General features: G+C 45.1%; 1 protein-coding gene across 5 annotated transcripts in view; it reads right to left on the reverse strand.

Annotated features, from left to right (window-relative positions):
* The window catches only part of SOX13 (SRY-box transcription factor 13), a 60,042-nt gene extending 47,955 nt beyond the window's left edge, over nucleotides 1-12,087 (reverse strand). For 4 of the 5 annotated variants that reach the window (XM_083745707.1, XM_083745714.1, XM_083745715.1 and 1 more), the window contains exon 1: nucleotides 11,988-12,087. The gene's annotated coding sequence lies outside the window, so the exon portion shown is untranslated. Of the gene's footprint in view, nucleotides 1-11,248; nucleotides 11,397-11,987 lie in introns of all 5 variants that reach the window. The other variant, XM_083745712.1, reaches the window with a different exon arrangement.
* Nucleotides 12,088-12,589: the final 502 nt, after the last annotated feature.

Genomic DNA, 12,589 nt, shown 5'->3' on the forward strand with positions numbered 1-12,589 from the left:
TTTAAACACAAACATGGCCCAAAGCCCTGTTTTCATGATTCTGAACTGAAGTTAACATAATTTTATTTAAAAGAGACAAAGCTCTCTTATCATTCCATTATTTTTAATTTTTAAAAGCTGCTTACTTACTTGCTTGCCTTACATCTGCTTGCATCCCCTGCTTTTTGGGTTACCAGGCTTTGTCCAATTCAGGCAAACCCCTCATTTACACACATTCAGTATGTGTGGGACTATGCACAAGCACATCCAGAAGTGACCCAAAAACATCACAAAAAGGGATGGGGGATGGAATGGAGTGTTTGCAGGCTTTTCTGATGGTGTTTCAAATATATGTGATTTCACTGATGCCTGTGATGCCTTGGACCATAACCCCTGTGTAAATGGGAGGGTTGCCTGTACAGTGGTACCTTGGTTCTCAAATGCCTTGGTACTCTAACAACTTGGAACCCAAACGCTGCAAACCTGAAAGTAAGTGTTCCACTTTGCAAACTTTTTTCGGAAGCCAAACATGCTCCGATTTGAGTGCCATACTTCCGTTTTGAGTGTTACGCTGAGGTCTGCCTGTTTTTGCTATTTATTTTGCGTTTTTGTTTTTGTGGCTTTTTGTTTTGTTTTTGTGACTGTGTGGGACCCAGTTCAGCTACTGATTGATTGTGTGACTGCAGTACATTGTTTATTGCTTTCATTTTATGGATCAATGGGATCATTTGATAGTCAAATTCATGCTAAATTGCTGTTTTAGGGGTTGTTTTTAAAAGTCTGGAACGGATTAATCCATTTTGCATTACTTTCTTTGGGAAAGTGTGCCCTGGTTTGGGAATGCTTTGGTTTTGGAACGGACTTCCAGAATTGATTAAGTTTGAGAACCAAGATACCACTGTATAGTCAATTGCTACAGAGAGCACTTGCAATGCACAAGAAGAATCTGTCTCCTTCATTCATGACATGGGGATAAGGAGACTTGCTAACATAAACAGAAACACTACACATGTTTAACCAACCCTATGCTCCTGAGTGTCCATATATTATGATATTCAACTAAGTTTTACTCAGAATAGACCAACTGAAATTAATTAACATGACTAAGAGAAGTCCATAAATTTCAACAGCGGTGCTCTTAGTAAAACTTAACTGAATACCACCTTACAGGTTTTACAATCAAAAAATAAGAAAAGAAGTCCCTTGCCTTATCTGCAAGAAAGCAATATAAAAGACAAGAGCATTGTTAAGGTACATACACAGAAGAGAGTGGGCCTCTTCAAACATTGCATTTTTCATATTGTAAAATGGGTTTCTCTTGCCACAAATTCACTGAGGGGAAAAACCTAATACCATTATGTGACACTTTGCAAATTCTGGTGGGCATCCATTTGTCCTCTATAGATGAAGCAACCCTGTTTTGCTCCTTGGTATTTGGAGATTAGGGTGATTTGGAAAGGGGAGGCAGTCAGAAAAACATAATAGAGATGGCAGAATCCTTTGTGTCTGAGAGGACGGGAGGCTTGAATTGGAGATATATATATATATATATATCCCAAATACAGCCTGGTGAGAATCTCCTTCAATGAAAACAGACACTAATTTCAGACCCTAAAGTACTGCTATCATCCTCATTCAGCCATGCATGCAAAATCCCAGTCAATTGCTTTTCTCCCCTTCCAACTGTGCAAGTGAAGCAGTGCTGATCATCATAAAAGGTTACAGGCCAGTAGATTGCACAAAGGGACTAGTAAACATTCTTCCCATTTCCCCCTACCCAAGGCAATTCAAAACACTATTTAATTTCATAATGAGACTCCAGAACGTAGTAGCTAGCAGAGGACAGCTTGGCTGAAAAGGTACTACTAGATTATGAGGCACATGAAAAGAACTGACGATGAAAGAAGCATTTCCTTGCATAAAGGCAGGATTTTGGATCCACATAGCCCCATTTGCATATTTCAGAGGGGGCTGGAAATCAGGACCTGAATGGAAGGATATGGTTAGGGGCAGGAGGCAAAGGAGAGAAAAGATGGAAATCCTCTCTTGCTTCGACAAAATTAAAACAGGGCTAGTCTTCAGCTTAGAAGGGTATTTAATTGAAGTTGCTACAAATGATGTATCTACCACATTGTTAGGTCTTTAAAAGGATGGTTCAAGAAAGCAAGAGAGGTTGATTGCTAAAGGAAAGCAAACATCCTCCAGGCTCACCATTCACATGGTAATTTTTGGATCAATAAAAACATCCTCCCAATGCTAGAATGACCATCTTCTATCTAGAATTTTTTTGGTACTTAGGCACCCATTGGCCCAAACTCCGAGCAGTTTGCAAGAGCCATTCTATTTCTCTCTCTTCAGAGTCTGCCTTTATTACTGTTACTAGTAGGCCCAAGTCAGACCAAAGGCCATTGTTTCAGGACTGGAGCTGTTCCAGGTTTAGACATATGGCACTGAAGCAGGTGGATTAAGGAGGAGGGGAAGAGTGTGCGTTGGTTGGGGAATGGGGCAGGGGGTGGGGAAAGAGTCAAATGTTTTTGAATAACAGCTAAGTTTCCAAAAAGTTTCAGCCTCCAGCTAGGCCAACTTTCCTCCTGTACAAAATGAAAGGAGTTCTTTGAACTCAACAGCTTCTCAGCCAAGAATCCAATGATTAAAAACTCATTAGCGCAAAGGAAACAATCTGGATGGAGGTGTACACAGCTTGCAGCCAAGTCAGCAGCAGAGTAGTTCCTCTATGCATAGCGGGGAGCATATTTCACTCAGTGGGGATAGTGAGATACTCTTCAAAGTGGGGGAAGAGGGTCAAGAGAGGCTATTGATTTGCTGTGATGTGAAAGAACCATCTATTCCAGTTGTTGGGCACTTAGATAGCTTGCATCTGTCACATGCAATCTGTCAGGCAGGGAACAAGGTAAACAAGACACCACCATCTTTTGCCCCTTCAAATAGTTCTAAAGATCAAGAGGTTAGGAACCACAGCCCCATCTTTAACCATTTAAGTGTATATGGGGACCAGGAGCAATGTTTCATTTGTCAAATGCTGATGGTTATGGAAGGATCTGAGCAAATGGTGACCTTGCAAACAACAAAGATAGCAGGGGAGGGTTTCCATAAGCCACAAGCCTCTCATTTAGGGGTGTACATAAACTACAGGGAGGAGCTGATACAAGAAAGGAAGCTATTTGGGATGAGAATAGGTGGGGTGAGGTCTGTGTGGACCAACAGGGCAATTTTTTAGTTTTCTTGCTTTAGGTTGATTTCCAGTGCCAGCATCACACACACTTTCCTGCCCCACCTAGATAATTTAGATTGGGATTCCTGCCATGACTGTGACCTATTATTTCCCCCCTTTATTAATTCTTTTATATAAAATATTGTAAATATCAGTGTGACCTTTCCAAAGACTGAACAGTGAGTGTGTGTGTCCACCATTCCAGCTAACATGATCAAGAAACTCAATCTGTACACAGTTGAGATGAAAGGGCTAAGCCTGCCCCTCAAACTCCAGGAGCACCAGGGCAGGGGGTAGGTTTGCTCCACCTTGGTGGTGTTTCCTGTACATATTCATATGGTTGCCCTTCATTCCTACAGAGAGAGAAAAATAAGTACTGCATTTGCTGACAGTGTCATAGTATTCACAAGCTCCCACAGACAAGTATCCTGTAAGGGGTGCAGTGAGTGGTTATCTGTGCACAAAGATATAATGGATCCTCGAGATGTCTTTGCACATTCCCATCCTTCTTATACACACACACACACACACACACACCTCACACACACAATTACAGGCATTCTGTCTCGTACAAATCTGACTGCCACAAACTTCCCATAACATGTTCCACTTGCCCTACTCAAATTTGCCAATGAAGGACTCCAAAAATTTCTGTAAGAGTCATCAGCCTGTCCCATCTCAATCCTGTTCATTCCAAACATATGCACTTCGTTCAGTTTTACAAGTTTCTCAGGAACAAGCGGTTCCAGGCCCTACAAACAGACACACACACACACACACACACACACACACACAGCAGTGGATAGCATGGTGCAATGGAGGCGCACACTGCTGCTGCTTACTGCAAGGGAGACATAGTAGGCCCTGGTGAGGTCAGAATGGTGCAAATGTACAGGTTGAGCCAATCCAGTACTGCTGCTGGGGTGACAGATAAGTGCCTCCAACTCGCTACACCATCCACTACAAGCATGTACTTACCAGAAAGGGTCATTATATTCAAAGAGATGTTCTTCAGAATTCACCTTTTGGCTCAGACAGCCACTCTCAGACTGGAGAGTGAGTCCTACTGGAATTAATGTGCCTTGATTTAGGATCAAGATGGGAGTATGGGGCAGAAATCTGATCATTTTAGTTAAACAGCATGCATTGAGAATCAGAGTTGTTCCATACTAGAGACACTAGCTCCCCAAAGCACTTCCTCTCCTCCATTTTGCTACCTGTCACACATTACGTTATGTTTTACAGTTTGCAAATGGAACATTTTATCCATACACTTAGAATGTGCAGGCAGGAACAGCATATGAAATTCTCAGCTTCGTGTACGACACAGATATACACAAGAGGCAGCTGGGATTTACAACATGCATATATCGTGGAAACCAAGTGTATGCCATTGTATGCAAGTAACACAGGAAGCAAATGTCATGCTTTTCACACTAGCTCTGAAAGTGTCCGGACATCCTTCCCAGTTTGTGACCCAGGAGGACAAAAATCCAGACTCACTGGCCTGCCGAGGATGAAAACTAGCAAGTCAGGTGGCAACTGGTCAAAGATTTCTAGTGTGACTATTTGCTACATGTCTCTAAGCTACCTATCTTCCTCCTTGCCTCAGGGAGAATCTTTTGGACAACTATGGTCTTAGCAAGAGACTCATAAATAGTGTACATATCATTATGCCATGAAATTTCCTCTCCCAGACGGTTAGACTGGGCTCCAAAGAGTTAGATTAAGCCTCCCCCAGGGAGCTCTGATCTCTCCAAGGAAATATTTTAGTCCCCTCCCCCTGCCTCTTTGTCATATTGCAAAATACCTTTGAGTCTCCCCTCCGATTCCAAAAGTTGTTTACCATGTGGCAAAGAAGGACTGTCCTATGAGAAACACATGCACCTTTGGACACATGTATAACTATGCAGACATTTCTTTGGATCCTGGTGACAGAATGAATGATACCGGTTCAACATGCAGATGTGAAAAGGGAGGCTGTGTCTTAGAAAGAGAGGAGGAAGAACAAACTGAGCCCTTGTACTCTCTGCTGCTTCAGTGAACGGGCAGCTGACACAACTCCCTTCTCTACAGATACTGTCATGGCAATCACCCTCTTATTTTGGTGCCTTGGGTGCAACAACCCCTCTAGTCCCTCCATTAAGATTCAAATCAGTGATCCTGTGTCTAATTACCATTTTCTGAGTCATAGAATCATAAGAGTTGGAAGGGACCCCAAGGGTCATCTAATCCAATGCCCTGCAATGCAGGAATCTCAACACACAGTCCCCCATCCAACCTGAAACCATAACAGACCCTGCTTAACTACAAATGTGCCAGCTGTTTTATTGCTGCACCACTCAGCCTTGCAGTTTTCCCCAATATCAGTATTACACACTCTTTCTAAGAAGTATATTGTGCAAAACAAAAATAAAATGTTGGAACTCAGTTGTCTGGGAGACCCCTGGAGCAACATGAAATTAAGCTCCCTGAAACAAGAGGCTTGCTGTGATTGACTCACTACACCTATGCAACAAAGTCCTTTTCAGCAATTGCCCAGCCCACATTAAGCCCACTGGTCAGTCAGTGTGGTGTAGTGGTTAAAGTGTTGGACTAGGACCTGGAGGAGTAATGTTCAAAGTGATAAGTTTGCTGACCCTGACAAGAACCATTTCCATCAAATAACAAAGCCCTATCCATGATGATAGCCACTTCATGCAACTGAGCTATCATAAGAAAGCCCAGCTGAGCCCTAGAAATTCCACATATCTTCTTCCTCTCTTTAAAAATCCAAACCACAGCCTAAACAGAAGAGAACTAGGAACACGACTACCAGTTTTGCTAGACTTTCTTGCATGGTATCAAATCGAAGTTGAGGCTGGTTACTGTCTGGTTGTTTCATGTTTATGCCCCAATGCCTATTATCAGTTCTCACGTTACAGACCCATGGAAGCTGTGGGAAGTACCTCTGAGCAGCAGCAGCACAAGCTCATCTCAGACACCTCAAGAATACTGCCATGTTATGGGTACCACAAGGAGCTACTATACAAGTGTTTCCATGGAAATACCTCCCTTAGTTTCCCAAAGGAGCTCTTAATGTGCGAATTTGTCCCCCCAAATATGTTGTGTACAGAACCATCACTCTGCTAAGTTGGGGAAGGGCCTAGGAGAGGGACAACATGTCATTTTGGAAGGTGGCGGAGGTGAGCACATAATCATCTTGAACTTTAAAAGAGTTTTCTGCAAAGGAACTAATCTGGCGGACATCATATGCAAATGATCACGTCATACTCATAACTTTCAGTCCCAAAGGACCCCCCACAATGGCATACAAATTTTTAAAACAACATGATTTCTTTTTTTACAACAGCTATAAAAACATTCAAAATAAGAAAGCAACAACACAGCCTTTAAAGCAGGGATAGGCAACCTAAGGCCTGTGGGCAGGATGTGTCCCAATAGCCTTCTCAATCCGGCCCAAGGACGGTCTGGGAATCAGCGTGATTTTATATGAGTAGAATGTGCACTTTTATTTAAAATGCATCTCTGGGTTATTTGTGGGGCATAGGAATTCGTTCATTTTTTTTCCAGCCCACCACATGGTCTGAGGGATGGTGGACCAGCCCATGGCTGAAAAGGGTTGCTGACCCCTGCTTTAAAGTATCTCAGTATCCAACAGCAATCATAATGCTAACTTCCTCCGAAGACCTTCACAAACAACATCATCTTCACTGCTCTTCCAGAGCTGAGGTAGAATAAGCCAGGTGGATTTCCAAGACCAGCTTCAGGTTTGAGAGGCCCCTGACCAAGTGCCCTCCAACGACAACCCTCCTTTGGTGCTGAGCCTTGGTTGTAGTGGCAGGCAGTGGCAGCCCTCAAAGCAGCCATGGGGGGTTGCGTCAGCAGCCATTTTAATTTCCCACAAAGCCCCACATTGAAGATATGCTGATGGCATTGCAGGAAAATAAAAGCAGCTACACTCAGCTGGCTTAGATCCACCCCAGCCCCCCCCCCAAAAAAATGGGGCCCCAGGACAAGTGTCAGCATTGGGCCCTGCCAGGGTGTTGGGGCCCTGCCAGCTGCCCAAGAATGTCAGGTGCTGGTGCCAGACCTGCAGACATTGCTCAGGAGTGATTCTTGTGGTGCCACCATCCAAAAGGTTCTGTTCATTAAGGGTGGGACCAGATGTTGCAAATGACAAGAGAGTGGAGGCGTACAAACTCACTGGGTGATGATGTCACATCAAACACCAAGAATCTTCATGTATGTTATGATGGAGAGAGAAGCAGGAGATGTGGTGGTGGTGCTTTCTTTCTCTGTCAAACTTGTATCATTCATAAAGCCTGGGTGTCTTCTGATAGGCAGAGATTCCCCTAAATATTTTACTTCTATTGTGCTTTTTGGAGTATCATGTGGAATTCAATGGCACACACACACACACACACACACACACACACGCACACACCGCCCCAATTAGGTGAAACTAAGATTGGGACAATTAAAATGCCCAAGAGCGACAACAAAACAAAACAAAACACTCACATGGACACCTGAACATTGAGTAATTTTCTCCCACCTGACTAGGGCAACCTTTGTCAGAAGCGTGTTATTTGACACAGGGTGCTAAAGCCTGGCAGGCATCCAAAGGACTTAGCAGCCAAAAAAGATATTGTTCCACAGGGAGAGCAAAACTGGGTTATAGTATTTGTTTCAGAAAGGAAAGACTGTCCTCAATAGGTTGTTCTGCAATCTTAGATAAGGCTTGGAATTCAGGTGCCAGCATATAACCTTAGGCTATTTGCCTGTTGCCTCCAGATAAACTACATTCATTTGGATGGAGGACAAGTCACAAGCATAGCAGCGGTGCTAACTCACTCCGGCCAAATCCTTTAAAAAGTCAGACTGAATTCTCAGCAAACCAAGTAGCACAGTTCACAGTACTTAAAAAAAAATACACTAGTTGAAAGTTGAGAACAAAAACACCTATCATGATTCTGCGCCTCCATCCCTGATCCCCTGACTTTCTTACTGGCATGACCACACTTCTTTAGGAATCTGTCAGGAAAAAAAATAGCCAAAGGATATTAAAACATTTTCATCTTTTACTTGCAAGTATGTTACCAGGCCACATTGATGTTTTTAATCTGATGTTTAATAGCAGCCCAAACTGTGAATTGCCTACAAAGAGAAACGTTCAAATAAATGACAGGTGATACTGGGGGAAGGGGGCAAACATATTTCCAAATAATAGTCCTAATCAGAGAAAAGGATCTTAGTCTAAGACATATGAAACTGTCAAACAAGGATGAATATTTGGGTCAATTCCCACATTATGTAGAGGCCAACCTGGGTTTGCCCTTAAGTGTGCACTTCCTACAGACCATCACAGCTCCCTGATGAGTATAACCAGGCGACACACCAGTTTGTGAACCCGTGTTTATCATATTCATACCTCGGATTTCACCACAGTCGGTATCCAAAAAGACCAAGGTGGTTGCCAGTTTCTCCTTCCAGTGGCAGCCTGTGATACATCATGGAATGTCGCTCAGAAGCTTTTCCCTCAGCCTGCAGAATACCTTTTCTGCAGGCAGAAGCTTCCACCAGAGGCAGAGGCCTGGTGGTGTGTATGAATCCTTTAGATCTCAGCCCACAGCTGTACACTTTTAAAATGCAATGTGCAAAAACACCTTTTGCAATGGATTTCCTATTCAAAGGATTTACGCCTTGCTCTGATATCATGTGAAAGCCTGCTCTGCTGGTATTATAACCTTTCCCACCCGCCCACCCTTTGAACTTTAGCACTCTGTGAACTTTAGCATTTGCAAGTGTCTTGTGAATCATCTTGATAGTCCTGGATACAGCAGCAAAAAGGAGCAGGAGTTGAAAGAGTCTAAACTCCAGCATTGCAAGGCCTCACTGCCAGAGTCCAGACCTGCCTTAAGCACAGCGTAAGGACATAAGATGAGCTTGCAGGATCAAGCCAGTGGCCCATCTAGTCCAACATCCTATTCTCATATTGGCCAACCAGATGCCTGTGGGAAATTTGCAAGCAGGATTTGAGCGCAAGACCACTCTCCCTTCCTGTGGCTTCCAGCAACTAGTATTCAGAAGCATTGCTGCCTCCAACTATGGTGGCAGAACATAGCTGTCTCAGTTAGCGGTCAATAGCCTTCTCCTCCTTGAATTTTTCTTATGCTCTTTCAAAGGTTAGTGGTCACCAATGCCACTTGTGGGAGCGAGTTCCACGGTAGTAACTGTGCGCTGTGGAAAGAAGTACTGTAGCTTATTTTCTCAGCCACAGATGCTGCACCAAAGTTTCCCTCTTGTACTTACGCATGACAGGGGGAGACAAAAAGCAGGGCTGGGACACCAACCTACACCAGGTGAGGGAACTTGTGGTCCTTCGTTGTGTTGGAACCTAGCTCACATCAGACACAGCCAAAGCGGTCAATGGCCAGGGATGATGGAAACTGTAGCCCACAAACATCTGAAGGACCACAGGTTCCCCTTCTACACACACATCTTTGCACTCCATCTTACACATTATCTGCTTATTTTGTTTCACAAACAATTCACATGAGCTACAAGCAGGCACAAATACGCCTAATAGTAACACCCAATTGTCAAAGTTAGTGAGAGTCAAGGAGACCGCAGATTTCCTATCCCTACACTCGATCTGCACCAATTCTTATTGGATCAGATTATCAATCCTTTAATTGCCTTCACAGAACCAGTCCTATGGATGTGATTTTCAAGGGGGGGAAAGGAGGGAAGATTAGGCCAGGTTGAACCAAAGTTAAGCGCAGCGAACATTTAGGCTTAAATCTTCTTCACTCGTTTTGAAGCTGATGCTAAATTCTGAGATACTGTCTCCCTCTGCACTTGGAGCAGGGGCTGAAAGCAACTGGATTATCTTGGTTTCTGTGCCATGCACATGCAAAGGCCCTCTCCACCCTCCCCTTTAAATGCACCTCGGGCAGCCATCAGGTTTGTCAGATAAGTTACATAATGCACACCCACCCACACACTCCGGTCACTGCACTCCCATTCCATATACTCAAATTAGAGACAAAATACTGTGGACATAATAGAAAAACAATAAGAATATGATTTTTTATTGTTGTTGTTGCTAAAGCATTGCCTACCCCAACACCACAGAAGTGTCCTATCATGCAGAATAACAGTGCTACACAAAGGGCAGTAAAAGATGAGATCCAGAAACAGGCTGTGCTATCTCCAAAACGTAGGAGGGGGGAGACTCTTATTTATAAGCAATCAACAATTATGAACATGCTACAAATCACCATTCCAACTCTACAATTCCACGATTCTATGATAAAGGAACTTGAGAGTGATCTACATAAAACAACACATTGTTCGAGAAAGCAAACAAAACAAAACAACTGGGGAGGAAAATTCAGGTTAAGGTTATAGTCCTGCCAGCTCCTCTTTGTAAGTGAGAATTAACCTTTTAGCTGGATGGTGTCTGGCTGCTTATTTTATAACATGCTTGGTGACCTCTGCTGGTGCCTACAACTGTAAGAGCATCACCCTGCCTATCACCCATTGACTATGAAATCATTGTGTTACAGAACCCCACAGACTGGCTGGCGAGACAGTGCCCCTAGTCAGTTATAAATATGCTGTTTTGTTTTGGCCAGGAGATGCGAGGGGGGGAGAGACAGAGATAGAAAGCAGGAAATGGGAAGAGGAGAAAGTAGCTCTGATTCTCCTTGAAACGATCCCCCAGTCCTGACCTATATGATTAAGTTAGCTCTACCTAAATGCATATATGGCAAGAAGCAAAATCTTATACGGTCCCTGTGCGCGAACAGAGAAAGCCACACTGAACAGAAAACCATGGGAGACGGTGCAGAAAACCTGATGGTCTGGTTTTATTTCGGGAGGGGGGGGGGAGAGGGTGCGCGGGCGCAAATGATACTTTAACCCCTTCCCTTCTGGGGCATATTAGGGAAGCAGGGGACTCACTGCAAATATTATTTTGAAAGCACTTTTTTCCTGGGGACGGAGATCTTGAATTAATACGCGACTTACTCCAGAGTAGCCGCACAGTCGCTCCACTAAAATCCACAGAATTGCTCCCAAACGAGATGTCTTGACGACTGTAAGGAGAGATTCACCCGCCCCCTTTGCAGCGCCGTTTGGTTCTCATGGGGCATTCCTGGGTAAGTGCATTTATGGACTGGAAGAAAGTGATTCATTGATTCCCTGCGCTGGAGTTGTCCCGTCGATTTCAATACATGCGTACACAAACATACCCGCGCGCGCCGGGTGAGTAGCCGGCGCACAGAGCACCCTTTATAAGAGTTTGCAAACAGGGACTGGAACGAGCTTTAAAAGAAATAAGAAAACACCACATGCCCTCCCCCGCAAAAAAAAAAAGGCCAACCAGGATGCTCCCCTCCAAGATGAATGAAGTTCCCATTTCTTAGACGGAATGATTTTTTATTATTATTAATCAGTGGATTAACTACAATTCCGCGCGAGAAAGAACCCAAGCGGCGCGCGCCTTTGCGCTGCGCGCATTCTCTCTCCAAACACCCCAACCAGCTACAAGTTCCCAGAGGCGCCCGCAAAACCTTCCAATCCATTTGGGGGGTAGGGGGAAATCTCCAGAGGCTTCCCTCGCCCACCAGCCTCGGATCGGAGAGAAATGTCATCCCCTCGGGGGTTGCAAGCGGCGTGGGGAGGGTGAGACGGCGGCGGGGGCGGGGTGGTGAGCGAGCGAGCGAGCGCGGCTGGGCTTCCCCAAGACCCGGTCGGCGGCACTTACTAAGCTGCTTGGCGCTGGCGACTCCGCGCGGCTCCCTCCAGCAGCAGCGAGCGGTTCCTTGTGTCGGGCTCGGGCTGTTGTCTTGCAAACGCCGCCCCGCCCCAGGGGCAGGCCGGACCCGTCCCTCGCTCCCTCCCTCTTCCCTCCCCGTTGTATACAAGAGGCGGCCGGGGCTGTCCGATCGCACGCGGCTGGCGTCGCAGGCTCCGCGGGGAGGGGAGGGAGGGAGGGGAGGGGAAGTGGGCAGGACGCTCCTCCGGCCACCCACCCGTGCACTTTCCAATGAACATCCTCTCCTGCAGCCCCCGCCCGCCCGCCCGCCAGCCTCCCTCCTCGTGGGGAGATAGGTCAGGGATGCTGCTGCTTTCGCCCTCTTCCTCCTCTGTCCCGACCAGCCTTTCTTTGCTGCGCCGAGCAGGCCTTCCTGGGCTGACGGTGCGCCAGCTGCGTTTCTCTCTCCTTGGCGCGAACTTTCACGCGGTTGCTCGATTTTTATTTCTTTGTTCGTTCTTCAAATTATTTATTTATTCCGCTTCGTTTGTTCATTTATATACTTCAATTCAGTATGTGTATTACAAAATTGTAGAGTTGGAGGGGATCAT

The sequence above is a fragment of the Podarcis gaigeae genome (assembly GCF_964106915.1).
Source record: "Podarcis gaigeae genome assembly, chromosome: 6".
Taxonomy (NCBI): Eukaryota; Metazoa; Chordata; class Lepidosauria; order Squamata; family Lacertidae; genus Podarcis; species Podarcis gaigeae.